This window comes from Garra rufa, chromosome 1, assembly GCF_049309525.1.
Source record: "Garra rufa chromosome 1, GarRuf1.0, whole genome shotgun sequence".
NCBI classification, from domain to species: Eukaryota; Metazoa; Chordata; class Actinopteri; order Cypriniformes; family Cyprinidae; genus Garra; species Garra rufa.
Window position 1 is genome coordinate 81,314,627 of NC_133361.1, and position 25,875 is coordinate 81,340,501.

The window sequence follows — 25,875 nt, forward strand, 5'->3', positions numbered from 1 at the left end:
CCCCAGAAACTAACCGTGACTACTTTCTTGAAAAACTTCCAGCGGCCAGAACTCTGACCAGGGAGGTGAACGCAGTGTGGGTCAGTGTGTATACACTATAGTGCTGATAAGGATTGCATACAACTTTATGTCTTAAATGCCCGAACTATCCCTTTAAAATAGACTATAACTCAGCCAATACACAACACAGAGACATGAGCAATATATCTAGAGGAAGCTTGATATCTATACTTTCGAATGAAGTAATGTAATATTGAAATCAAATATTCTGTGATAAAGTAATCCGTATGAAACCAACACGATGTCCAGTCTCTCTTGTCTGCTTCATTAGTTTTAATTAGATCACGCCCAAGAGCGATTCTCTTTTCAAATTCAAATCGTCCACATGAGGGCGCCGCGCCAAAAGTAGACGCCCACATCACGGTAAACAAAGGAGAAAGCAGTTTCTTTTCTTTCAAGTTAGTCCTTTCTGGAAGAAGATGGGCTGTCAGGAATAAAACTTACTTCAGAAGATGAACATTATATGAGACACAGCGTGAACCAGCAGAGGAAATATTTACACAAGTACGTTTTTTTCTTTTATTAGCCTGCTTGTTAGTTGTTACTGTGACAGAATGTGCACACATTTTACCAGTTAAGACTTTTTGCCAACTGTATTTCCTGACTACAGCAAGTGAAACATTATAACGTATGTTTCATTTCACTGCATCTAAATGTCTCATGTCTCAGGATGTTTCGACCCCCTTTGGTCGAAAAACGCGCCGGCGCGTTTTGAGGCACGCTTTTGTAATAATGCCGAAAAGAATGTAAAATTCTCCGATCGTACAAATACAACCAATACATCATTCGAAACTGTAGAGTGTATATTTTTATTTATATACACTGTGCTTTTATGAAAATAAGAAAACAGACAGGGCACGCGCTCTGCCTTCACTGTCTCTGTTATATCTTTTCACTGACACATAAATGAAACAACCTAAATCTCAGTGATTACGTGCCTCACAAACATAATGCATATACTTGTAGAAAGCTTGAAGGGTTTACGTTTACATAAACCAATTCAAATAAAAAACTAATATTCTCTTTTTAAGTAATCTGTATGAAAGGTAGAAGATGTGTGGTTTCTCCTGTATCACTTCATTACAAACCTCACACCTGTATTCATCTTGCACTGTTTTTATTTGCACCTAACTGTTATACACCTATACACTTACCAGTCAAAGGTACTTTTTTAAAGAAAAATAATTATCTAATTTTGTGAAATAGGTTTACTATGTAACACTTAAAAAAAAAACTTTTAATAATAAAAAAGTTTGGCTGGTAGTGTATGTACTTTCTCCATGTTAGCTCTGTCTTTGTCAGATCACTGTGTTGCTCACATCTACTTGTTTTCTTTGCAGTTTCTGCTGTTCCCCGTTTTCCTGTGTTCAAGTTTCCTGCGAGTGATTTGGATATTGCACCCACGACATCTTGACTTCTGTGTTGTTTATTACTTTTGTTCCTAATAAAAAGTTTAACTGCACTCACAAGTGAATCTCAAGTTATTTTACGTGATAGTTAAATATATTCAAAATACGCTTCAAACAAAATATTTATTTTGTCCTTTCATTTTTCCTTTATTCTTTCTGTTGTTTCCTCTTAGTCAACATCCGACTGAATGGCTCATTATGCGGCTCATTATGCAGGTCTTTGTCTTCTCAGGTGTAAATCACAGCATTATTCATGATCATTCACGCCTTCTCGCATACAGCCATTCGAAACAAAAAGTGTCTTCAAAAATGTAAATCTATATACTGTTTTGTGAAAACAAGTGAACTAGATGATTTTCACATCATTTGGTAGAAAAAAACCAAGCCTACCACATCCAATTCTCGAAAGTCCCGAGAACAAATATTCTGTATGTGTTAGATGACCTTATTTCAGTGACTCCAAAAATTTAGTTTTTCACTATGCACGCATAAACGTTGTTTTCTCAAAAACTTAAAAATGTACATTCATGCTGCTTACATATTTTTGTAGTCCAATTTGTGCTAATTACAATGTATTTAGATTTAGGATATTAATATGTTTTTAACATACTGAAAAAAGCACAAATGTCAAGGCATGTCAAAACTTTTTCAGGGCCCCAAAACACCCTCAGACCCCAGAGGGTTAACATCAAGGTTACTTTTATTCATTCTTTTGCAAATTTATTCGTGTTTCTTGTTGTCAGTTAATAAAATATAGCTTTAATTCATTACTTGACTGAGAATTGAGATGTATTCAAATTGACTGCATAGTCATGAATATGTCATGCATATGGCGTATTAAAAAATGCATGTAGTTCATTTTACTAAAAATATAATTAATTAGTGGTTAGCCTTCATTAGTATTATTGTTCATAAGCGTTGGTGTTGTCTAGCAATGCATTCCGAGGTCATCTTTAATTTCTAAGTAAAACTTAATTCTTTCGAGTGTAAAATCAAAAGTCTTCTCCAAAGACGTGATCTTCCAGCAGCTGATTGACGTCTCCTTTGTGCACATATTGCAAACATTGCAAACAAGGAGGGCTACGTACTATAGAGTTGTCGTGATGCCATTGTGTTCTGTGCACCTGTCGCCTTTATTTTATTTTATTATCACTGCAGAACTTATAAGTACATACAACCGCAGGAAAAGATAGTAGGCTGTTTTATCAGTAAAAACTCATAATGACAGAAAAAAACTGTAAAGGGTGTGATTCTCTGCACGTGGAAAAAAAAGATGAAATATCTTTAAATTATCGTAATATTCATTTAATCATAATGCATTAAAATTGCATGTGTTGTTTTTTTGTTATTTATAATCCTCGGGGATGAAACGAGAAATCCCACAATAAACAGAGGAAAACAAAGGAGATTTCAAGCCAGTTTTGCGTGTGGATAAACAATTTTGCACATAAATAAATTAAAAACATATTAAAGTGGTTACGATTTTAGGTTTTCGTAATAAAAAATAACATCTTTAATGATTAAACTGGGTTATAGCCTAAAAACGTACTACAATCAAAAAGGTATCTGTTTCTTCTGGAAGACCAGAAATTTGATCAACATCATAATATATACAAATAGATAATATATACAAATAGATGAATTAAACCTGTCGCTCATATCTTTTAAATTGTTTCTCTTGTTTTAACGTCGTAGATCACATGATAACGCCATCATGGCGGATCGCATTCATACTCAACGAGATTTGGCTGTAGTACTGTAGTACTCTTTTAGTGCTTGTTAAGTACCTACTTATTGAAATTAAGTACCTACTCATTAAGTATGCGATTTCAGATGCAGCCAGTGTTAACAAATTTCTACTCCCTGAGGGCAACTCTGCACAGTATGAGAGTTACAAGAAAGCCAAAAGCCACGACTCTGGTGGGACTCGAACCCACAACCTTTGAATGGCCTCATCTGTCAGTCTAGAAGTCCAATGCCCTATCCATTCGCCACAGAGCCCTGTAGGTTTGGCAGGCTGGGCCACTGAGCCCTTGTCTTACAGATTTGTGCCTGTCCAGCTCGGCTGAGTGGCACGCTGTGTGGGCGGAAAGACAGGTCCTCAGGTCTTTGCACAATTTAGGCATGGCTCAAAAACAGAGTCTCGTCGGGATCTCTCATCCAACAACAAGGCCAGAGAGAGCCATTGATGGAAAGGCAACGCTGGGATGCGCTTTGACCAGCTAAGCCACGGCACCTCCTTGGTGGGACCAGTTAGCCTAGGATCCTATCCTTCAAAAGCAGGTGAGAGGGTAGTTTTGCAAGAGAAACCGCCCGCTGTCCTCGAGCTTCTATGTGTCTCCATTCGCCGTCCATTCGCCGTAAAGCACGACGTTGGCTGTATTGTGGCGCTCAACCAGAGGCATTGCTCGGATTCAAACCCAGGCTGACCTTCCGGGTCTGTGGCCGTCCAACGGTAAGAGAGCGCGTTCTCTCTCTGCAGGAAGGACAGGCCCTCGGGTGTCTGCACAATTGAAGTGTCCAGTGTCGTTTGAAAGGCAGAGGCACTGTAAGGGCCTCAGGTCCAAGGGAGGGCAAAAAGGTCCAAGCTGCCATTTGCAAGGCACCGCTGGGATTCGAACCCAGGATCTCCTGTTTACTAGACAGGCGCTTTAACCAACTAAGCCACGGCGCCAAACCACATGCTAATTGTGGGGATGGCGTCTTAGACGATGCATGAATAAACACTTCGCACGTCCTGCTGCCTCCACTTGATGCAAGACAGTGATTGCCATACCTCACTGAATTGGTTCTTGGGCATGTTTTGCTACCTTTTAAATATGATTGACCTTTTCTTTAAATCAATTTACGCTGAGAACAAGAGGCCTCCAAATGGTTTCTGCTGTCCGATTGCAACATTGCGCATGATGGGCTTAACAAAATGGTAAAAAGCACGAGTGGTTAAGGCGATGCAAGGCTAATCCGTTGTGCTGGGCTCACCTTGGTTTGTGTGGGTTTGAATCCCATCCTCTTCATTTGATGATTTAGCACCACTGAGAGCCCACCGGAACAGACAGGCCCAACCTGTTTACGATGGGTAGCGGTGAGCTGTGATTGTGCTGTAGTTTAATGATACCTGCAGCGAAGTCTTGAGAGCATATTGACAAAACAACAAATCTTCTGGCTCCGGCACGCTATGATCTGTAGACAGCTCTTTGACGAGGACCAACAACCAGCCACTCCAACAAAACGAAGCAAAACTTTGTTTTTCAAGAAGCGTCCAGAGAGACCGGCAAAAACTGTCGAAGCTGACTGTATTTCAAATCATCCCGATGGGATATCGGGGAAAGTTTACAACCAGCAATGATCACACCTCAGATAAACCACACAAGCTACAACATTGCCTCTGCGATAGAATACCGGTGACGGTCGTGACCTTTTCTTGCAGCTACGTGGATGTGATCCGACAAGGTGATAGCAAGCTGGATGAGCCCCAGAGACAGATCATCAGTGAAGACCTCTTCACCTAGACGGCCATCGACGCAAGACTGTGAAAACCAGATCCTCTCCAATCTGACACTGTGGCAACATGGACCTTTTGCATCTACATTAATGTTAGTCTGTTTGTTCTTATCCTGAGGTCACCGTAGCCGCCATATCCATTCTGTATTCCGATTAGATGGTCACTGCAGTCCCCCGGATCCAGTCCGTACCAAGAGCAGATGGTGGATCAGCACCTTCAGCCGAATGTCAGCGGATACCATGTCAACTAGATGAGCCCCAGAGACAGATCATCAGTAAAGAATGAATCCACATGCCACAGCAAACTCGAGCTGGTGAAAATGTTCACCTAACACCCGCCGCTGACTTCTTTTAAAAGAAGCCAGCTTATTGAAGGTGCACAGGATAAACGCCCTGAGAAAGCTGTGCCTCGCAACCCTAAGAATGGCATAGGCGCTAGTGGACACCTGACGCGCGTGCAAAACACCGGCATTTCACACGTCCCTGGGTGGGCTCGAACCACCAACCTTTCGGTTAACAGCCGAACGCGCTAACCGATTGCGCCAAAGCTGGGGAACAATAGTCTGTTAAGGGGGGGGAAGAAAAGGAAGGAGGGGGAAGAAGGGGGGAAAAGAGAAAAAGAAAGAAAAAAGAGAGAAAAAAGGAAAAAATGAGGAGAAAAGAAATGAAAGGGAATTTTATCTCTTTGAACTGTTTTTGGATTGTATATTTACAATAAATTATCTGAAAAAAAAAATGTTTTCTCTATTTTCCTGTACATTTATATGGGAGTAAGGATGATCACAAGCTTTCCAGTTCATGTTAGTGTTGCCATACATTGAAGTGTTTACTGAATGTTTTATTTATCAGTAATTATCACATAAATGATGTCAAATGAATGAAATTATTTCTGAAATTACAAAAATAATATTTTATTAGATTTATATTACTGATTATTGATATCTTATTCAAAGTTTTTGCACTTTAAATATATTTCTGCTGTAGTTATGTTCTAAAACTTATAGTACAAAAAATAGTAAATTTATTTAATAAATAATCCCCAAATTTATCAACATTTTTAAAAGGGCCTGTAACCGTTAAATGATACTGTAACAAAGAAGAATTATTTAATCATGACCAAACTTTTATTTTTCAATCAGTCATAGCCAATTATTCATTATTCTTTCTCTTTTTTTTACATTTTTATTCTTATAGTTATGTTGCATGTGCAGAAAACAGAATAATACCTCTTAATAATACTTTCTATTGTCCATGACTCCTGTGCATTTTTTGCAAGTGCAAAAGAACAGAAAACAGAGCTATACATATAAATAAAACCGTCCAATGTCCATGGCTCTTGTGCATTAACTGCATGTGAAAAGAACAGAAAGCACATAACAATACAAATGAATAAAACTTTAAAATATTAATGACTCCTGTGCATGTTTTGAAAGTGCTAAAGAACAGAAAACAAAACTATACTATTAAATAAAACTGTCTTAATGTCCATGGCACTAGTGCATTCAAGTGCAAAAGAACAGAAAGCAGAAAACAATACACATAAATAAAACTTTATCCCCTTTTTTTGGACTCTTATGGAAGGCACAGGGCTTGAAATGGTCTCTATCAGGCGACAACAATCTGGCCACTGGGCAAGTGGGGCAGTGGTGGTGAATGTATGCCTCTTCACGCTCTCCACTCCTGGAGTGAACCTGTGTCCAGCCTGCTCTGGTGTCTGGCAGCAAACATCACTCTCTTCTTATCGTAATCCAGCAGGTTCTGCCAACTATATTGCCCACCTAAGCAGAGAGAGCATATAATACAAGGCAAATGAGAAAACAAAACAAGTGGTAGTGTTAACATATGACAGGTCAAGAAGAAAAAGCAGAGAAACTGACCTGCTGGTTGGTGAGAGCCAGAGATGGCTGATTCCTGAGCTCCACAAGATACTCCACAAGGCTGTCCACTTTGTCCAGCACACCAGCACTATCCAAAGCCTGGGGGAAAAAAAATAAGGAAAAAAAAAAACAGAAATGAACAACATTATGAGTACAGTGAAGTGGAACAAAATAAACAAACATATAAATATATATTTTCCTAGAAATGTTACAGTATTACATAAAACATAATTACATACATACATTAAATGAGACATTTACATACCACAGACTCGTCAGGAGATGCTGAGGCACCTGGCGTGAAGGAGGCACAGTGGAGGACAGAGAGAAGCTTGGGTCATCAGTAAGACTCGACTCAGTAATGTCAAGTGTTTGGTCCTCCCTGAAGCCCTCGTCTTCTTCATCCTCGCCTTCATCCACATCCTCCAGCATGTTCTCTGTCTCTTCTGAGTCAGGGTCCACTACCAGGGGCTGTCCAGTCTGACTCAGGAAGTAGTCAACACCAAGCAGTTCTCCTATAAAAAACCAAAACAAAATTTAATAAAAGGAAACACAAATACAGGATCAGTCAAAAGTTTGGACACATCACTATTTTTAATGTTTTTTGAAAGAAGTGCCTTATGCTCATCGATCCTGCATTTATTTGATCAAAATAAAGAAAACATCAGTAATATTGTAAAATGTCATTACAGTTTAAATTTATAGTTCCATAAACTTTACATTCAAATTATTTCTGTCATCAACGCTGAATATTTAGCTATCATTTTAGAATTTAATTTATGACCAATGTTGGACACAGTTGTGCTGCTTAATGTATTTTTTAATGTAATCTGTGATACTTTTTTCAGGATTCATTGAAGAATAAAAAGTTCAATAAAGAACAGCATTAGAAATCAAATAGAAAATCTTCTTTAACGATATACAGGACTGTTCAAAAGTTTTTTTTTTAGAGAAATTAATGCTGTTCTTTTAACTTTTTATTCATCAATGAATTCTGCAAAACATATTTTTTTTATTTAAAAAATAAAAAAATAAATACAAATATGCAGTACAAGCTATTTAGCTGTTTTTTCCAGTATTTTTGATCAAATAAATGCAGACTTAAAAAGTCACTTCTTTCAAAAACATTAAACACAGTCACGTGTAAAAATGTTTGACAAATAATGTACACATTCATATTCTACAATGAGATACAGGTAACTTTACCTTCTGGTAGAGGTTGTACCACTTCCGCTGCCGTGGTGCTGGTCTGTTGCCTCCAGACGGACAAACCCCAGAGCTGGCAAAAGTCCTCAACCTGGCCATCCACTCGCCATCACCCATGACCTTGTGGCTCTTTGGCTTAGTGCTCATCTAAATATAATAGGGAAATAATAGTTAGTAATGTGTATTTTTGCAAGTATTGGACAACTACACAAATGTTTTTAATTTATTTATAATGATACAATTATATATATTCAAGCTGACTAAATAATGGCACCCATTACAACAATAAAACATTATTTTATTACTAATAAAGCAAAATAAGGTTACACTTTCAAAGGTGTCAAACTACAATTATGCATATAAGTATTTGAATATTAAATTACCATATGCAGTTACTATAGGGATAAGACTAGTGTTTTGTTTGGTTTATAATTAGTTGCATCCAATTATTTATAATTTACTGTTATTGCTATAGTAACTACATATAGCGTGTATTAATGACAATGTAAAATAAAGTGTTACCCTCCCTTTATGTCTATATAACATTGCGTTTTCATTTTAATTATTATTTGTAGCACTTTTATCTGTGTTTATACAAATGGTAATCCATCTGCAAACTCAAAACTTGATTACTACAGTCACACATAGCAAAATCACATTACATTTTAATTAGAAATGACAATTTCTACAACAAAACATTTTTTAAATCCTAATCAAACTGAAAAAAAAAGAATACATGTTTATTATGCAAAATTACAGGCAAATGGTGTTTTATATGAGAGATTTTAGGCAAGTCATGAAAACCAAACATGATCATTTCACTTTCACATTAGTAAAACCATGGTGATTTTTTCATTCACGATTTAATTCATAGTAAGACTGTTTATATTGAGTTTAATAAGTAAGATTACAGGCAAACTGTGTTTAATATGTGATATTATAGGCAAGGCATGAAAAGAAAACATGATTACTACACTTTCACTATAGTAAAACCATGGTAAATGACAATGAACACAAGCACAACGTTTTTTTGTTCATTCAGATTTTAATTTATAGTAAGACTGTGTTCATACAGTTGTAATCGATCAGCCAAAAACACAACTAGGCTTTCACTATGGTAATAACATGGTGAATTGTCATAAGGAATGACCATTTACAGCTGAAAAATAAATCCAACTTCAGAACGAGTAAATTTAGTTTAATGAGTAAGATTACAGGCAAACAGTGTTTAAAATGAGAGATTATAGGCAATTCATGAAAACAAAACATGATTACTACACTCTCACTATAGTAAAACCATGGTAAATAAAGATAAACACAAGGAAAATGGGTTTTGTTTGTTTTGTTCATTCGGATTTTAATTTATAGTAAGACTGTGTTCATACAGTTGTAATCGATCAGCCAAAAACACAACATGGTTACTACGATTCATTACAGTAAAAACACGGTAAATTGTCATAAAGAATGACTACATTTACATTTTGCGAGATCGGCGATTGGACGAGGAGACGGCCGCAGAAACAGACGATCCTGCTCCAGGTAGCGCCACAGAGACAGCCGCTGCTGCTTGCTGCCGCCGGATCACCGGTGTAAAAGAAAGGGTTAGGGTTAGTGATAGGGATTAAAATCGCTCGCACTAACAGCGACATCTGTTTTGAAAGATGTTTCCGGAGCTCGCAAAATCCGCTCAGCCTGCGCAGCGAATGGGCACGCTGGAGCCCGCCACCCTTTTGGGAAGAAAGAGAGTCAACTGAGCCGCCCAACGTGGGGCTCGAACCCACGACCCTGAGATTAAGAGTCTCATGCTCTACCGACTGAGCTAGCCGGGCTGGTCGTGGGCTTCTTCACCGGGTCGGACCCAGTTTTCATCAGCCCCCAAATTACACAGGCGAAACGGAGGCTCTCGCGTTGTGCGAGACTGTCGAGCCCTCCCCGTGGGTAGGGCTTAGAGCAGGCTTAGAGTTTTCTTCTGTCGGTTTTGACCCAATCTGTTTTTGGGAAGCGCAGTTTGACCCAGCAGTGCGGGCCAACAACACGTTCTGTTTTGACGCGTGAAGGCGGGTCAATGCTTTGGACAGCGTATGGTTGAGATGTGATTTTCCACCAATTTGGGGCACCTTTCTTAAGGAAATCAAGGATGATTTCATGGGAAATGGCAAACTGCTGTAGCGTTTGGCTAACAAGCCAAAGCTACAAAGGATGTACCGGTGCCCCGTCGTCCGAGCAGAATCCACATTCGGCCGTAATCGGAGGTTACTACTAACGTTCGATTGTGTCTCATAGGGAGTTTGACGCAGGGCCTCAGTGGAAAACAGGCCCTCGGCGGCTGAAACAAAAGACGAAGAAGGCATCCACATGCACATGATTCAGGAGTGTTATACAAAGAAACCACGCAAGATGACGAGGTGGTCCAGCGGTTAAGGCGGTGGAAGGCTAATACATTGTGCTCGACATGCACTGGAAGCTTTAGCGCCACTGAGAGCCCACCGGACCAGACAGGCCCAACCTGTTTACGATGGGTAACGGTGAGCCGTAATTGCGCTGCAGTTTAATGATACCCGTCTTGAGGACATATTTACAAAACAACAAGCCTTCTGGCTCTGGCGCTCAATCATCAGCAGACACCTTTTTGACGAGAAACAAAACCTAAACGAAACAAGGATACTTTTTCTCAACAATACTCTAAGCCTCCAGAGAGGCTAGCAAAAATTGCCAAAGCTGACTGTATTTCAAGTCATCCTGGCGGGGTATTGGGTAAAGTTTTCAACCAGCAATGATCGCGCCTCGGATGAACCTCATAGGCTACAATATTGCCTCTGCGAAAGAATGCCGGCGACGGTCGTGACCTTTTCAGGCACCTACGTGGATGTGAACCGACAAGGTGGTAGCAAGCTTTAAACTGCCGCACAAACAGTCTCCTGGCACGGGTTGCTGCACCGTGTTTCTACGGAACAGATTAGAGGTGTGTAAAAGACGGGTCATTCACTATTCCCTCTGTGCTCAAAACAGCCTGCTGAAAGCACAGCAGCAGCAGCTGAAAAGGTCCGCAGCATGGCCTCTCTCAGTCAGCAAGGGGGCAGGGAGGCCGAGTGGTTAAGGCGATGGACTGCTAATCCCATCCTTGTCGTTCGGTTCCTTTAGCACTGGACCTTAATCTAGGTCCTGGGGACCCCATGCTGAACTTTTTGTGTGTCCTCCTTATCTAACACACTCAGTTCAGTTCTTTGAGTTCTCTACTAATGAGCTGATGATCTGAATCGGGAGTGCTAAATAAAAGGCGGCACGTAATATGACGAGGTGGCCGAGTGGTTAAGGCGATGGACTGCTAATCCATTGTGCTCTGCACGCGTGGGTTCGAATCCCATCCTCGTCGTTCGGTACGTTTAGCAGTGATCCTAGTTCCTGGGGACCCCACTCTGCAATTTTTGTGTGTCTTCCCTATCTGACACACTCAGTTCAGTTTATTGATACCTGCCGCAAAGTCTTGAGAACATATTGACAAAACAACAAGTCTTCTGGCTCCGGCACGCTACGATCGGTGGACACCTCTTTGACGAGGACCAACAACCAGCCACGCCAATAAAAGGAAACAAAACGAAGCAAGACTATCTTTCTCAACAAGCCTCCAGAGAGATTGGCAAAAATTGCCGATGCTGACTGTATTTCAAGTCATCCCGGTGGGGTATTGACTTTGTGGCAACATGGAACTTTTGCATCTACATTAATATTAGTCTGTTTCTTCTTATTCTGAGGTCACCGTAGCCACCAGATCCATTCTGTATTCCGATCTGATGGTCACTACAGTCCCCCGGTTCCAGTCCGTACCAAGAGCAGATGGTGGATCAGCACCTTCAGCCGAATGTCAGCGGATACTATGTCAACTAGATGAGCCCCAGAGACAGATCATCGGTAAAGAAGGCATCCACATGCCACAGCAAACTACTCGAGCTGGTGAAAATGTTCACCAAACACCCGCCGCTGAATTCTTTTAAAACAAGCCAGCTTATTGAAGGTGCACAAGATAAACGCCCTGAGAAAGCTGTGCCTCGCAACCCTAAGAATGGCATAGGCGTCAGTGGACACCTGACGCGCGTGCAAAACTCCGGCATTTCACACGTCCCTGGGTGGGCTCGAACCACCAACCTTTCGGTTAACAGCCGAACGCGCTAACCGATTGCGCCAAAGCTGGGGAACAATAGTCTGTTAAGGGGGGGGAAGAAAAGGAAGGAGGGGGAAGAAGGGGGGAAAAGAGAAAAAGAAAGAAAAAAGAGAGAAAAAAGGAAAAAATGAGGAGAAAAGAAATGAAAGGGAATTTTATCTCTTTGAACTTCAAAGCAATGTTTATGGAGTGTATATTTACAATAAATTATCTGAAAAAAAAATGTTTTCTCTATTTTCCTGTACATTTATATGGGACTAAGGATGATCACAAGCTTTCCAGTTCATATTACAGTGTTGCCATAGATTGAAGTGTTTACTGAATGTTTTATTTATCAGTAATTATCACATAAATGATGTCCAAATGAATGAAATCATTTTTGAAATGACAAATTAATATTTTTTTTAGATTTATATTACTGATTATTGATATTTTATTCAAAGTTTTTGCACTTTAAATATATTTCGGCTGTAGTTATGTTCTAAAACTTATAGTACAAAAAATTGTACATTTATGTATTAAATCATCCCCAAATTTATCAACATTTTTAAAAGGGCGTATAACTGTTTAATGATACTGTAACAATGACAAACAAAAAGAGTTATTTGATCATGACCAAACTTTTATTTTTCAATCAGTCACATCAATCACTATACATATAAACAAAACCGTCCAATGTCCATGGCTCTGTCTTGTGCATTAACTGCAAGTGAAATGAACAGAAAGCACAAAACAATACAAATGAATAAAACTTTAAAATATTAATGACTCCTGTGCATGTTTTGAAAGTGCAAAAGAACAGAAAGCAGAAAACAATACCGATAAATAAAACTTTATCCCCTTTCTTTTTTGGACTCTTATGGATGGCACAGAGCTTGAAATGGTCTCTATCAGGCGACAACAATCTGGCCACTGGGCAAGTGGGGCAGTGGTGGTGAATGTCTGCCTCTTCACGCTCTCCACTCCTGGAGTGACCCTGTGTCCAGCCTGCTCTGGTGTCTGACAGCAAACACCACTCTCTTCTTATCGTAATCCAGCAGGTTCTGCCAACGCTTACAAAGAATGCGTCTGCGGCTCCAGTGGTATGACCTGACAGTAAAATACAGGCAAGGGAAAGACATGGAGCTGCCGGACACTTTGTCTCGAGCACAATTGCCTGAGAAAAAGTCGGAAATTGAAGGCTTGGAGTGTATCTCTATGCTCAGTTTCGTCTCAGTTACTGAACAGAAGTACTCAGAGCTCAAAGAGCGATCGAAAAATGAGCTCAGCGCCCTCCAACAAATGATACAGCAAGGGTGGCCAAATCACAGACGCGAGGCACCCACAGCAGTCCAACCATATTGGGACTCTCGAAGTCAGCTCGCTATAACAGATGGTGTGATCTATAAAGGTCTCCGTATAGTAGTACCTCCTTCCATGCAAGATCATATGCTGAAAGTTGTACACCAGTCTCACTTGGGAATAGTGAAAAGCAAGCAGAGAGCTCGTGAGGTACTATACTGGCCAGGTATGAGTGCCGAAATAGAGGAAATGATAAAGAACTGCAGCAGGTGCGCTGATTTCCAGAATAGGCTGCCCAGAGAACCGCTCAAGCCGACAGAAACTCCTGAACTGCCATTCGAAGAGGTAGCTTCAGATCTGTTTGAATTTGAAGGTAATCATTATGTTCTTTTGGTAGATTACTATTCAAAATTCATTGAAGTAGACAAGTTGAAAGGTCTATATTGCAGTGCTGTTGTGGAAGCTCTCAAGGCTCAATTCAGCAGACATGGAATCCCTGCCACTCTACGAACGGACAATGGTCCACAGTTTCCGCTGAGGAATTCAAGGACTTCTGCCAAAGCTATGGAGTCATACACAAAACGTCATCACCTCACACGCCACACTCTAACGGCGAAGCGGAACGAGCAGTACAGACCATTAAGAGACTCTGGCGCAAGGCATCCGATAAGCATCTTGCTCTACTCGACTACAGGACAACGCCATTAGAGTCAGTAGGCCTGTCACCAGCACAACTGCTAATGGGCAGACGGCCCCGTAACAACCTACCTGCGGCTCGGCAGTTGCTCACACCAAGTGCCTATGACCCTTTCAAGGTAAAACTACGACTGGATGAAAGTAAAAGCATCCAAAAGTTCTACTACGACCGCAAGAGGGCAAGTGGTCCTCGGGTTGCTCTGAATCCTGGAGATGAAGTAAGGATGCAGCCATATCCTGGAAATCTTAAGTGGTCTCCTGGTGTCGTAGTGAGACAGCATTGTGCTCCAAGATCTTATGTGGTAAGCTCTGGATGTAAGGAGTACCGTCGCAACAGTCAGCATCTTCGCAAAAGCACAGTGAAAGCAAATGAGGCCCGTCACAGGCCTGACAATAAACATTGGTCGGAAATGTCAGAGACATCGGGTGATGAAGAACACGAATCTGTAGTTCGCTCTCGTTTGCCCCGATCACCGCCTAAAGAGACTTTATCCGGCAAGAAAACACTGCCAGCTGGACAGTATGTCACTAGGAGGGGAAGAGTGGTAAAGCCTCCAAACAGGCTCTGCTTATAGTCAGGGAAAGGTGTGGTAAAGACACCTTGTGGAAGTGACGTGCTAGCAACCTCTCCTTCCTAGATAGGTTTAATGACACATTAAACAGTTTGTTGTTATTGTATCGTGTATCATTGGCAAAATTTTACAAAGAATGCGTGCCAATTACTTGTTAGTGTTTTGCTTGAATGTTCACTCGTTATCTGCAGTTATAAAAAAAAGAGTTAGGAAAAATAGCAACCAGGTGTTTAACATTCATATTAGCTGTATAGATGTGTATATATATACGGTTATTGTTTAAGTTTGAATGTTTTCTGCTGAGGAGGGGAGATGTAATGTATTGTCATCTTGTCAGTGTGTCTTTAAGAAACACTTCAGACTCTGTATGTTCGGTGAGGCTCCTCCTCCTCACGCATATTGAACGCAGCACATCTAGAAGTAAAGAAGCTCTTGTTCAATTGAAACACTGTCGGTGTCGTACTTTATTTTACAGAAATCAAGGATAAATCTATATAAGGATAAGGATAAATCTTCTATATTTCGGTGGTCTTTTGCAAACACTAGATTTATATGTCAATTCCAACATAACACCGACTGTTACGCAACAGTCCCGGGATCGTTAATAGTTACGCCTCCAACATTTGCATCGCCCAATCATCGGTAACGTCAGTACATCAGTAAAACAAGGCAAGCCACTGAAGGGACACGGTTAGCTTAATGCTAGCGCTAGCCTGTTACATTGCAGTACAAAAGATATCACTTACCACATAAACAGAGAGATGACTGTGCTGATGATGGTGAATGATGGAGAAATAACTGCGCTGATGATGGCGAATGATTTACAGATCCAGAGTATCACCGAGAAGCAGCTGAACTTGTGTGGTAAGAAGCGCTCCCTCTGCATTATAACTTTACACAGAGCACATGGATCACAGTAATGAGACTTAAATGTCTGCGATACAAAACGGCAGATTCAACAAACCACATATTAAAAGCCGCTAGAGCTCCTAATTAAATATATATTTTTATCAATGTGCCAGCTATAGAGATGAGCAGCTCTGTGAAACAGCCAATCGGAGCAGAGCTCATTAATATTCATGAAGCTTCCAAAAAAGGCAATAACAGAGCATTTCATTCTAGGGACAAATCCTAGGGTTGTAAATGGTCCTGTAAAACCGTTTCTGGAGATTGTTTGCCCTTTCCTATGCCATATACTAGGGATGTGCCAAACGAAGCTTCCGAAGCAGTGAAGCTTTTACTACAAACTGCATTGATGCTTCGAAGCTTTTTGACACAGTGCTCTACTCCTCCATCTGGTGGTCAAAAAAAATCTCTACACCAGCTGTGCCATTGAAGTGTTTTGTTCAGTGTAAGATTGTGTTTGTGTATTTAATAAACATATGTAATTTGCAAGATGGTGGTGTGTGTGTGTGTGTGTGTGTGTATGTGTGTGTAGAGTCCCCCCCCCCCTTTTTTTGGACAATATAATGGCAATAAAGACTTTCTGTTTTTCATTTGTACTCACATCAAACATTCCCCCTTCTACATAGAGACCTATAGGCATGTGTGATTTTTTGTTTTTCATTGCTAATTTTTTTCTGTGTTCTTTACAAAACATCACAAACATGTACGTTGTACAAAAACAACAACACCAAAAATAAAAAAAATACACACACAAATGCAACTACATATTTTTATTCAAGAATATTATTTGTTCTGCTGTGCTGGAGCTTAAGTGGCTCCTTTTTTTACTGATTCACATATTAAGCATGAAACTTTATTAGGAATGTCCAGACTGAAGTGTTCCCACATTTGAGAACGGGGTCTCTTGCGTGCGTTTTCCATATTGATATTAAACAAGCAATGTGAGCTGAGGACGGCGTTCACAAGGATGGCGTTTACAAGCAGCAAACAAGTTTGTAGTTGAGGAAGGACTTTTATTCATTTTGGGACAGTGGTTGAGACCGCAAGGTGTTTTAATTTACATTCATACAACAGACATTCAAACGTCATTGTTTTTATTATATATATTTTTTTCTAATAATACACCATGTAAAAAAACATAAAGACATGACAATTATGGATATAATTATAACATTGGAATAAAATGGACAGCGGGTATGGGATAGCGCAATCGTCGCGCTGTGTGTTTGAGCCTTAATGACGTGTCAGTGAGGAAACAAAGCTTCATTTCCACAGGTCACGTGACAGCCTCATTTCAAGCAATGCTCCGAAACATTGTTTCGAAGCACTAGCGTGTCGAAAACTCGACACGTGTGTCGAAACTGGGTGTCGAGCGACCCATCCCTACCATATACCTTCTATGCAGATGTCAAAGAACAAATTAAAATATTCTCTCAATGCATTTTATGGCAACTTTAAGTTGATAGAACCAGCTGACATCTTATCCTGACATTCTGAATATCAAGGATGGTGACACCCACCAACAAAAATGTAAAAAAAAAAAAAAAAAATCTCAATCAGAATGATTCATAAGATTTTTAATCTGATATTTACATTTTTCAGAGACCACTCTGACCATACTCTCTTCTTCTATGCTGCTTGAACGCCACACAGAACGTTCATCAATGGTTTGGAGCATATGAAATAAACCATTACTCCACACCCGGTTCACGCTCAGAAAAGAGTATCAAAGCTCATCATCGTAGTTTGGGAGACACTACACTTTTGAAACACATTTCCTAGTTAGAAACTATAGAAATGATCCCTGAAAGTATAGTCTTGACCTCCATTTTGCAAAACCAGCTTAGGCGAGTTCTGACACTTTGAGTCTCAGAGATGGTTACAACCTAACAACAGAGATGAGAAAAGTTACATTTGAAACATCATTAGAGTCCTAAAATTTTGTTTGTAATTTTAGTTGGATGCAGTTTTCATTGGCCCCCAAATTACACAGGCGAAACTGAGGCTCTCGCGTTGTGCGAGACTGTCAACCCGTCCCGTGGGTAGGGCTTAAAGCAGGCTTAGAGATTTCTTCTGTCAGTTTTGACCCAATCTGTTTTTGGGAAGCGCAGTTTGACCCAGCAGTGCGGGCCAACAACATGTTCTGTTTTGCCGCGTGAAGGCGGTTTAATGCTTTGGACAGCGTATGGTTGAGATGTGATTTTCCACCAATTTGGGGCACCTTTCTTATGGAAATCAAGGATGATTTCATGGGAAATGGCAAACTGGTGTAGCGTTTGGCTAATAAGCTGAAGCTACCAAGGATGTACCGGTGCCCCGTCGTCCGAGCAGAATCCACATTCGGCCGTAATCGGAGGTTACTACTAACGTTCGATTGTGTCTCATAGGGAGTTTGGCGCAGGGCCTCAGTGGAAAACAGGCCCTCGACGGCTGAAACAAAAGACGAAGAATGCATCCACATGCAGGCCACCGGACCAGACAGGCCCAACATGTTTACGATGGGTAACGGTGAGCTGCAATTGCGCTGCAGTTTAACGATACTTGTCTTGAGAACATATTGACAAAACAAAAAAACCTTCTGGCTCTGGCGCACTATCATCAGCAGACCGTTTTTTTGGCGAGGAAAAAAAACCCTAAACGAAACAAGGCTATATTTCTCAACAAAACTCTAAGCCTCCAGAGAGACAAGCAAAAATTGCCAAAGATAACTGTATTTCAAGTCATCCTGGCGGGGTATTGGGTAAAGTTTTCAACCAGCAATGATCGCGCCTCGGACAAACCTCATAGGCTACAATATTGCCTCTGCGAAAGAATGCCGGCGACGGTCGTGGTAGCAAGCTATAAACTGCCGCACAAACAGTCTCCTGCCACGGGTTGCTGCACCGTGTTTCTACGGAACAGATTAGAGGTGTGTAAAAGACGGCTCATTCACTATTCCCTCTGTGCTCAAAACAGCCTGCTGAAAGCACGGCAGCAGCAGCTGAAAAGGTCCGCAGCATGGCCTATCTCGGTCAGCAAGGGGACGGGGTGGCCGAGTGGTTAAGGCGATGGACTGCTAATCCATTGTGCTCTGTGCAATGGTTGGAATCCCATTCTTGTCGTTCGGTTCCTTTAGCACTGGACCTTAATCCGGGTCCTGGGGACCCCATGCTAAACTTTTTGTGTGTCCTCCTTATCTAACACACTCAGTTCAGTTCTTTGAGTTCTCTACTAATGAACTGATGATCTGAATCAGGAGTGCTAAATAAAAAATGTCACGTAAAAAGACGAGGTGGCCGAGTGGTTAAGGCGATGGACTGCTAATCCATTGTGCTCTGCACGCGTGGGTTCGAATCCCATCCTCGTCGTTCGGCTCCTTCAGCAGTAATCCTCGGTCCTGGGGACCCCACTCTGCGCTTTTTGTGTCTTCCTTATCTGACACACTCAGTTCAGTTCACTGAGTGCTCTACTAATGAGCTGATGGTCTGAATCGGGAGTGTTAAATAAAAGGACCACGGAAAGTGACGAGGTGGTCGAGTGGTTAAGGCGATGCAAGGCTAATCCGTTGTGCTAGGCACACCTTGGTTTGTGTGGGTTTGAATCCCGTCCTCTGCATTTGATGATTTAGCACCACTGAGAGCCCACCAGAACAGACAGGCCCAACCTGTTTACGATGGGTAGCGGTGAGCTGTGATTGTGCTGTAGTTTAATGATACCTGCAGCGAAGTCTTGAGAGCATATTGACAAAACAACAAATCTTCTGGCTCCGGCACGCTATGATCTGTAGACACCTCTTTGACGAGGACCAACAACCAGCCACTCCAACAAAACGAAGTAAAACTTTGTTTTTCAAGAAGCGTCCAGAGAGACCGGCAAAAACTGTCGAAGCTGACTGTATTTCAAATCATCCCGATGGGATATCGGGGAAAGTTTACAACCAGCAATGATCACACCTCAGATAAACCACACAAGCTACAACATTGCCTCTGCGATAGAATACCGGCGACGGTCGTGACCTTTTCTTGCAGCTACGTGGATGTGATCCGACAAGGTGATAGCAAGCTGGATGAGCCCCAGAGACAGATCATCAGTGAAGACCTCTTCACCTAGACGGCCATCGACGCAAGACTGTGAAAACCAGATCCTCTCCAATCTGACACTGTGGCAACATGGACCTTTTACATCTACATTAATGTTAGTCTGTTTGTTCTTATTCTGAGGTCACCGTAGCCGCCATATCCATTCTGTATTCCGATTAGATGGTCACTGCAGTCCCCCGGATCCAGTCCGTACCAAGAGCAGATGGTGGATCAGCACCTTCAGCTGAATGTCAGCGGATACCATGTCAACTAGATGAGCCCCAGAGACAGATCATCAGTAAAGAATGAATCCACATGCCACAGCAAACTCGAGCTGGTGAAAATGTTGGCACGGAGAATGGGCACGCTGGAGCCCGCCACCCTGTTGGGAAGAAAGAGCGCCAACAGAGCCGCCCAACGTGGGGCTCGAACCCACGACCCTGAGATTAAGAGTCTCATGCTCTACCGACTGATCTAGCCGGGCTGGTTGTGGTCTCCTTCACCGGGTCGGACGCAGTTTTCATCGGCTCCCAAATGACACAGGCGAAACGGAGGCTCTCGCGTTGTGCAAGACTGTCGAGCCGTCCAGTGGGTAGTGCTTAGAGCAGGCTTAGAGTTTTCTTCTGTCAGTTTTGACCCAATCTGTTATTGGGAAGCGCAGTTTGACCCAGCAGTGCGGGCCAACAACATGTTCTGTCTTGCCGCGTGAAGGCGGTTCAATGCTTTGGTCAGCGTACGGTTGAGATGTGATTTTCCACCAATTTGGGGCACCTTTCTTATGGAAATCAAGGATAAATCTATATAAGGATAAGGATGAATCTTCTATATTTCGGTGGTCTTTTGCAAACACTAGATTTATATGTCAATTCCAACATAACACCGACTGTTACGCAACAGTCCCGGGATCGTTAATAGTTACGCCTCCAACATTTGCATCGCCCAATCATCGGTAACGTCAGTACATCAGTAAAACAAGGCAAGCCACTGAAGGGACACGGTTAGCTTAATGCTAGCGCTAGCCTGTTACATTGCAGTACAAAAGATATCACTTACCACATAAACAGAGAGATGACTGTGCTGATGATGGTGAATGATGGAGAAATAACTGCGCTGATGATGGCGAATGATTTACAGATCCAGAGTATCACCGAGAAGCAGCTGAACTTGTGTGGTAAGAAGCGCTCCCTCTGCATTATAACTTTACACAGAGCACATGGATCACAGTAATGAGACTTAAATGTTTGCGATACAAAACGGCAGATTCAACAAACCACATATTAAAAGCCGCTAGAGCTCCTAATTAAATATATATTTTTATCAATGTGCCAGCTATAGAGATGAGCAGCTCTGTGAAACAGCCAATCGGAGCAGAGCTCATTAATATTCATGAAGCTTCCAAAAAAGGCAATAACAGAGCATTTCATTCTAGGGACAAATCCTAGGGTTGTAAATGGTCCTGTAAAACCGTTTCTGGAGATTGTTTGCCCTTTCCTATGCCATATACTAGGGATGTGCCAAACGAAGCTTCCAAAGCAGTGAAGCTTTTACTACAAACTGCATTGATGCTTCGAAGCTTTTTGACACAGTGCTCTACTCCTCCATCTGGTGGTCAAAAAAAATCTCTACACCAGCTGTGCCATTGAAGTGTTTTGTTCAGTGTAAGATTGTGTTTGTGTATTTAATAAACATATGTAATTTGCAAGATGGTGGTGTGTGTGTGTGTATGTGTGTGTAGAGTCCCCCCCCCCTTTTTTTTGGACAATATAATGGCAATAAAGACTTTCTGTTTTTCATTTGTACTCACATCAAACATTCCCCCTTCTACATAGAGACCTATAGGCATGTGTGATTTTTTGTTTTTCATTGCTAATTTTTTTCTGTGTTCTTTACAAAACATCACAAACATGTACGTTGTACAAAAACAACAACACCAAAAATAAAAAAAATACACACACAAATGCAACTACATATTTTTATTCAAGAATATTATATGTTCTGCTGTGCTGGAGCTTAAGTGGCTCCTTTTTTTACTGATTCACATATTAAGCATGAAACTTTATTAGGAATGTCCAGACTGAAGTGTTCCCACATTTGAGAACGGGGTCTCTTGCGTGCATTTTCCATATTGATATTAAACAAGCAATGTGAGCTGAGGACGGCGTTCACAAGGACGGCGTTTACAAGCAGCAAACAAGTTTGTAGTTGAGGAAGGACTTTTATTCATTTTGGGACAGTGGTTGAGACCGCAAGGTGTTTTAATTTACATTCATACAACAGACATTCAAACGTCATTGTTTTTATTATATATATTTTTTTCTAATAATACACCATGTAAAAAAACATAAAGACATGACAATTATGGATATAATTATAACATTGGAATAAAATGGACAGCGGGTATGGGATAGCGCAATCGTCGCGCTGTGTGTTTGAGCCTTAATGACGTGTCAGTGAGGAAACAAAGCTTCATTTCCACAGGTCACGTGACAGCCTCATTTCAAGCAATGCTCCGAAACATTGTTTCGAAGCACTAGCGTGTCGAAAACTCGACACGTGTGTCGAAACTGGGTGTCGAGCGACCCATCCCTACCATATACCTTCTATGCAGATGTCAAAGAACAAATTAAAATATTCTCTCAATGCATTTTATGGCAACTTTAAGTTGATAGAACCAGCTGACATCTTATCCTGACATTCTGAATATCAAGGATGGTGACACCCACCAACAAAAATGTAAAAAAAAAAAAAAAAAAAATCTCAATCAGAATGATTCATAAGATTTTTAATCTGATATTTACATTTTTCAGAGACCACTCTGACCATACTCTCTTCTTCTATGCTGCTTGAACGCCACACAGAATGTTCATCAATGGTTTGGAGCATATGAAATAAACCATTACTCCACACCCGGTTCACGCTCAGAAAAGAGTATCAAAGCTCATCATCGTAGTTTGGGAGACACTACACTTTTGAAACACATTTCCTAGTTAGAAACTATAGAAATGATCCCTGAAAGTATAGTCTTGACCTCCATTTTGCAAAACCAGCTTAGGCGAGTTCTGACACTTTGAGTCTCAGAGATGGTTACAACCTAACAACAGAGATGAGAAAAGTTACATTTGAAACATCATTAGAGTCCTAAAATTTTGTTTGTAATTTTAGTTGGATGCAGTTTTCATTGGCCCCCAAATTACACAGGCGAAACTGAGGCTCTCGCGTTGTGCGAGACTGTCAACCCGTCCCGTGGGTAGGGCTTAAAGCAGGCTTAGAGATTTCTTCTGTCAGTTTTGACCCAATCTGTTTTTGGGAAGCGCAGTTTGACCCAGCAGTGCGGGCCAACAACATGTTCTGTTTTGCCGCGTGAAGGCGGTTTAATGCTTTGGACAGCGTATGGTTGAGATGTGATTTTCCACCAATTTGGGGCACCTTTCTTATGGAAATCAAGGATGATTTCATGGGAAATGGCAAACTGGTGTAGCGTTTGGCTAATAAGCTGAAGCTACAAAGGATGTACCGGTGCCCCGTCGTCCGAGCAGAATCCACATTCGGCCGTAATCGGAGGTTACTACTAACGTTCGATTGTGTCTCATAGGGAGTTTGGCGCAGGGCCTCAGTGGAAAACAGGCCCTCGACGGCTGAAACAAAAGACGAAGAATGCATCCACATGCAGGCCACCGGACCAGACAGGCCCAACATGTTTACGATGGGTAACGGTGAGCTGCAATTGCGCTGCAGTTTAACGATACTTGTCTTGAGAACATATTGACAAAACAAAAAAACCTTCTGGCTCTGGCGCACTATCATCAGCAGACCGTTTTTTTGGCGAGGAAAAAAAACCCTAAACGAAACAAGGCTATATTTCTCAACAAAACTCTAAGCCTCCAGAGAGACAAGCAAAAATTGCCAAAGATAACTGTATTTCAAGTCATCCTGGCGGGGTATTGGGTAAAGTTTTCAACCAGCAATGATCGCGCCTCGGACAAACCTCATAGGCTACAATATTGCCTCTGCGAAAGAATGCCGGCGACGGTCGTGGTAGCAAGCTATAAACTGCCGCACAAACAGTCTCCTGCCACGGGTTGCTGCACCGTGTTTCTACGGAACAGATTAGAGGTGTGTAAAAGACGGCTCATTCACTATTCCCTCTGTGCTCAAAACAGCCTGCTGAAAGCACGGCAGCAGCAGCTGAAAAGGTCCGCAGCATGGCCTATCTCGGTCAGCAAGGGGACGGGGTGGCCGAGTGGTTAAGGCGATGGACTGCTAATCCATTGTGCTCTGTGCAATGGTTGGAATCCCATTCTTGTCGTTCGGTTCCTTTAGCACTGGACCTTAATCCGGGTCCTGGGGACCCCATGCTAAACTTTTTGTGTGTCCTCCTTATCTAACACACTCAGTTCAGTTCTTTGAGTTCTCTACTAATGAACTGATGATCTGAATCAGGAGTGCTAAATAAAAAATGTCACGTAAAAAGACGAGGTGGCCGAGTGGTTAAGGCGATGGACTGCTAATCCATTGTGTTCTGCACGCGTGGGTTCGAATCCCATCCTCGTCGTTCGGCTCCTTCAGCAGTAATCCTCGGTCCTGGGGACCCCACTCTGCGCTTTTTGTGTCTTCCTTATCTGACACACTCAGTTCAGTTCACTGAGTGCTCTACTAATGAGCTGATGGTCTGAATCGGGAGTGTTAAATAAAAGGACCGCGGAAAGTGACGAGGTGGTCGAGTGGTTAAGGCGATGCAAGGCTAATCCGTTGTGCTAGGCACACCTTGGTTTGTGTGGGTTTGAATCCCGTCCTCTTCATTTGATGATTTAGCACCACTGAGAGCCCACCAGAACAGACAGGCCCAACCTGTTTACGATGGGTAGCGGTGAGCTGTGATTGTGCTGTAGTTTAATGATACCTGCAGCGAAGTCTTGAGAGCATATTGACAAAACAACAAATCTTCTGGCTCCGGCACGCTATGATCTGTAGACACCTCTTTGACGAGGACCAACAACCAGCCACTCCAACAAAACGAAGTAAAACTTTGTTTTTCAAGAAGCGTCCAGAGAGACCGGCAAAAACTGTCGAAGCTGACTGTATTTCAAATCATCCCGATGGGATATCGGGGAAAGTTTACAACCAGCAATGATCACACCTCAGATAAACCACACAAGCTACAACATTGCCTCTGCGATAGAATACCGGCGACGGTCGTGACCTTTTCTTGCAGCTACGTGGATGTGATCCGACAAGGTGATAGCAAGCTGGATGAGCCCCAGAGACAGATCATCAGTGAAGACCTCTTCACCTAGACGGCCATCGACGCAAGACTGTGAAAACCAGATCCTCTCCAATCTGACACTGTGGCAACATGGACCTTTTACATCTACATTAATGTTAGTCTGTTTGTTCTTATTCTGAGGTCACCGTAGCCGCCATATCCATTCTGTATTCCGATTAGATGGTCACTGCAGTCCCCCGGATCCAGTCCGTACCAAGAGCAGATGGTGGATCAGCACCTTCAGCTGAATGTCAGCGGATACCATGTCAACTAGATGAGCCCCAGAGACAGATCATCAGTAAAGAATGAATCCACATGCCACAGCAAACTCGAGCTGGTGAAAATGTTGGCACGGAGAATGGGCACGCTGGAGCCCGCCACCCTGTTGGGAAGAAAGAGCGCCAACAGAGCCGCCCAACGTGGGGCTCGAACCCACAACCCTGAGATTAAGAGTCTCATGCTCTACCGACTGATCTAGCCGGGCTGGTTGTGGTCTCCTTCACCGGGTCGGACGCAGTTTTCATCGGCTCCCAAATGACACAGGCGAAACGGAGGCTCTCGCGTTGTGCAAGACTGTCGAGCCGTCCCGTGGGTAGTGCTTAGAGCAGGCTTAGAGTTTTCTTCTGTCAGTTTTGACCCAATCTGTTATTGGGAAGCGCAGTTTGACCCAGCAGTGCGGGCCAACAACATGTTCTGTCTTGCCGCGTGAAGGCGGTTCAATGCTTTGGTCAGCGTACGGTTGAGATGTGATTTTCCACCAATTTGGGGCACCTTTCTTATGGAAATCAAGGATAAATCTATATAAGGATAAGGATAAATCTTCTATATTTCGGTGGTCTTTTGCAAACACTAGATTTATATGTCAATTCCAACATAACACCGACTGT

At 42.0% G+C, this 25,875-nt stretch overlaps 12 non-coding genes across 12 annotated transcripts; 2 read left to right on the forward strand and 10 right to left on the reverse strand.

The window, feature by feature from the left end:
- Positions 1-4,069: 4,069 nt before the first annotated feature.
- trnat-agu (transfer RNA threonine (anticodon AGU)) lies at positions 4,070-4,143 on the reverse strand. The gene has a single exon. It is a non-coding gene; the product is annotated as a tRNA-Thr (tRNA).
- A 583-nt stretch (positions 4,144-4,726) lies between these two features.
- LOC141285790 (U4 spliceosomal RNA) lies at positions 4,727-4,866 on the reverse strand. Its single transcript, XR_012338919.1, has one exon. It is a non-coding gene; the product is annotated as a U4 spliceosomal RNA (small nuclear RNA).
- A 4,943-nt stretch (positions 4,867-9,809) lies between these two features.
- On the reverse strand, positions 9,810-9,882 carry trnak-cuu (transfer RNA lysine (anticodon CUU)). The gene has a single exon. It is a non-coding gene; the product is annotated as a tRNA-Lys (tRNA).
- An 858-nt stretch (positions 9,883-10,740) lies between these two features.
- LOC141283946 (U4 spliceosomal RNA) lies at positions 10,741-10,881 on the reverse strand. The gene has a single exon (XR_012338318.1). It is a non-coding gene; the product is annotated as a U4 spliceosomal RNA (small nuclear RNA).
- Positions 10,882-11,344: 463 nt separating this feature from the next.
- On the forward strand, positions 11,345-11,426 carry trnas-gcu (transfer RNA serine (anticodon GCU)). Its single transcript has one exon. It is a non-coding gene; the product is annotated as a tRNA-Ser (tRNA).
- A 5,845-nt stretch (positions 11,427-17,271) lies between these two features.
- On the reverse strand, positions 17,272-17,487 carry LOC141347884 (small nucleolar RNA U3). Its single transcript, XR_012357438.1, has one exon. It is a non-coding gene; the product is annotated as a small nucleolar RNA U3 (small nucleolar RNA).
- An 853-nt stretch (positions 17,488-18,340) lies between these two features.
- Positions 18,341-18,481, reverse strand: LOC141284977 (U4 spliceosomal RNA). The gene has a single exon (XR_012338524.1). It is a non-coding gene; the product is annotated as a U4 spliceosomal RNA (small nuclear RNA).
- Positions 18,482-18,932: 451 nt separating this feature from the next.
- On the forward strand, positions 18,933-19,014 carry trnas-gcu (transfer RNA serine (anticodon GCU)). Its single transcript has one exon. It is a non-coding gene; the product is annotated as a tRNA-Ser (tRNA).
- Positions 19,015-19,504: 490 nt separating this feature from the next.
- Positions 19,505-19,644, reverse strand: LOC141285812 (U4 spliceosomal RNA). The gene has a single exon (XR_012338941.1). It is a non-coding gene; the product is annotated as a U4 spliceosomal RNA (small nuclear RNA).
- A 2,890-nt stretch (positions 19,645-22,534) lies between these two features.
- Positions 22,535-22,750, reverse strand: LOC141348499 (small nucleolar RNA U3). Its single transcript, XR_012357504.1, has one exon. It is a non-coding gene; the product is annotated as a small nucleolar RNA U3 (small nucleolar RNA).
- Positions 22,751-23,603: 853 nt separating this feature from the next.
- On the reverse strand, positions 23,604-23,744 carry LOC141284984 (U4 spliceosomal RNA). Its single transcript, XR_012338525.1, has one exon. It is a non-coding gene; the product is annotated as a U4 spliceosomal RNA (small nuclear RNA).
- Positions 23,745-24,767: 1,023 nt separating this feature from the next.
- LOC141285823 (U4 spliceosomal RNA) lies at positions 24,768-24,907 on the reverse strand. The gene has a single exon (XR_012338952.1). It is a non-coding gene; the product is annotated as a U4 spliceosomal RNA (small nuclear RNA).
- Positions 24,908-25,875: the final 968 nt, after the last annotated feature.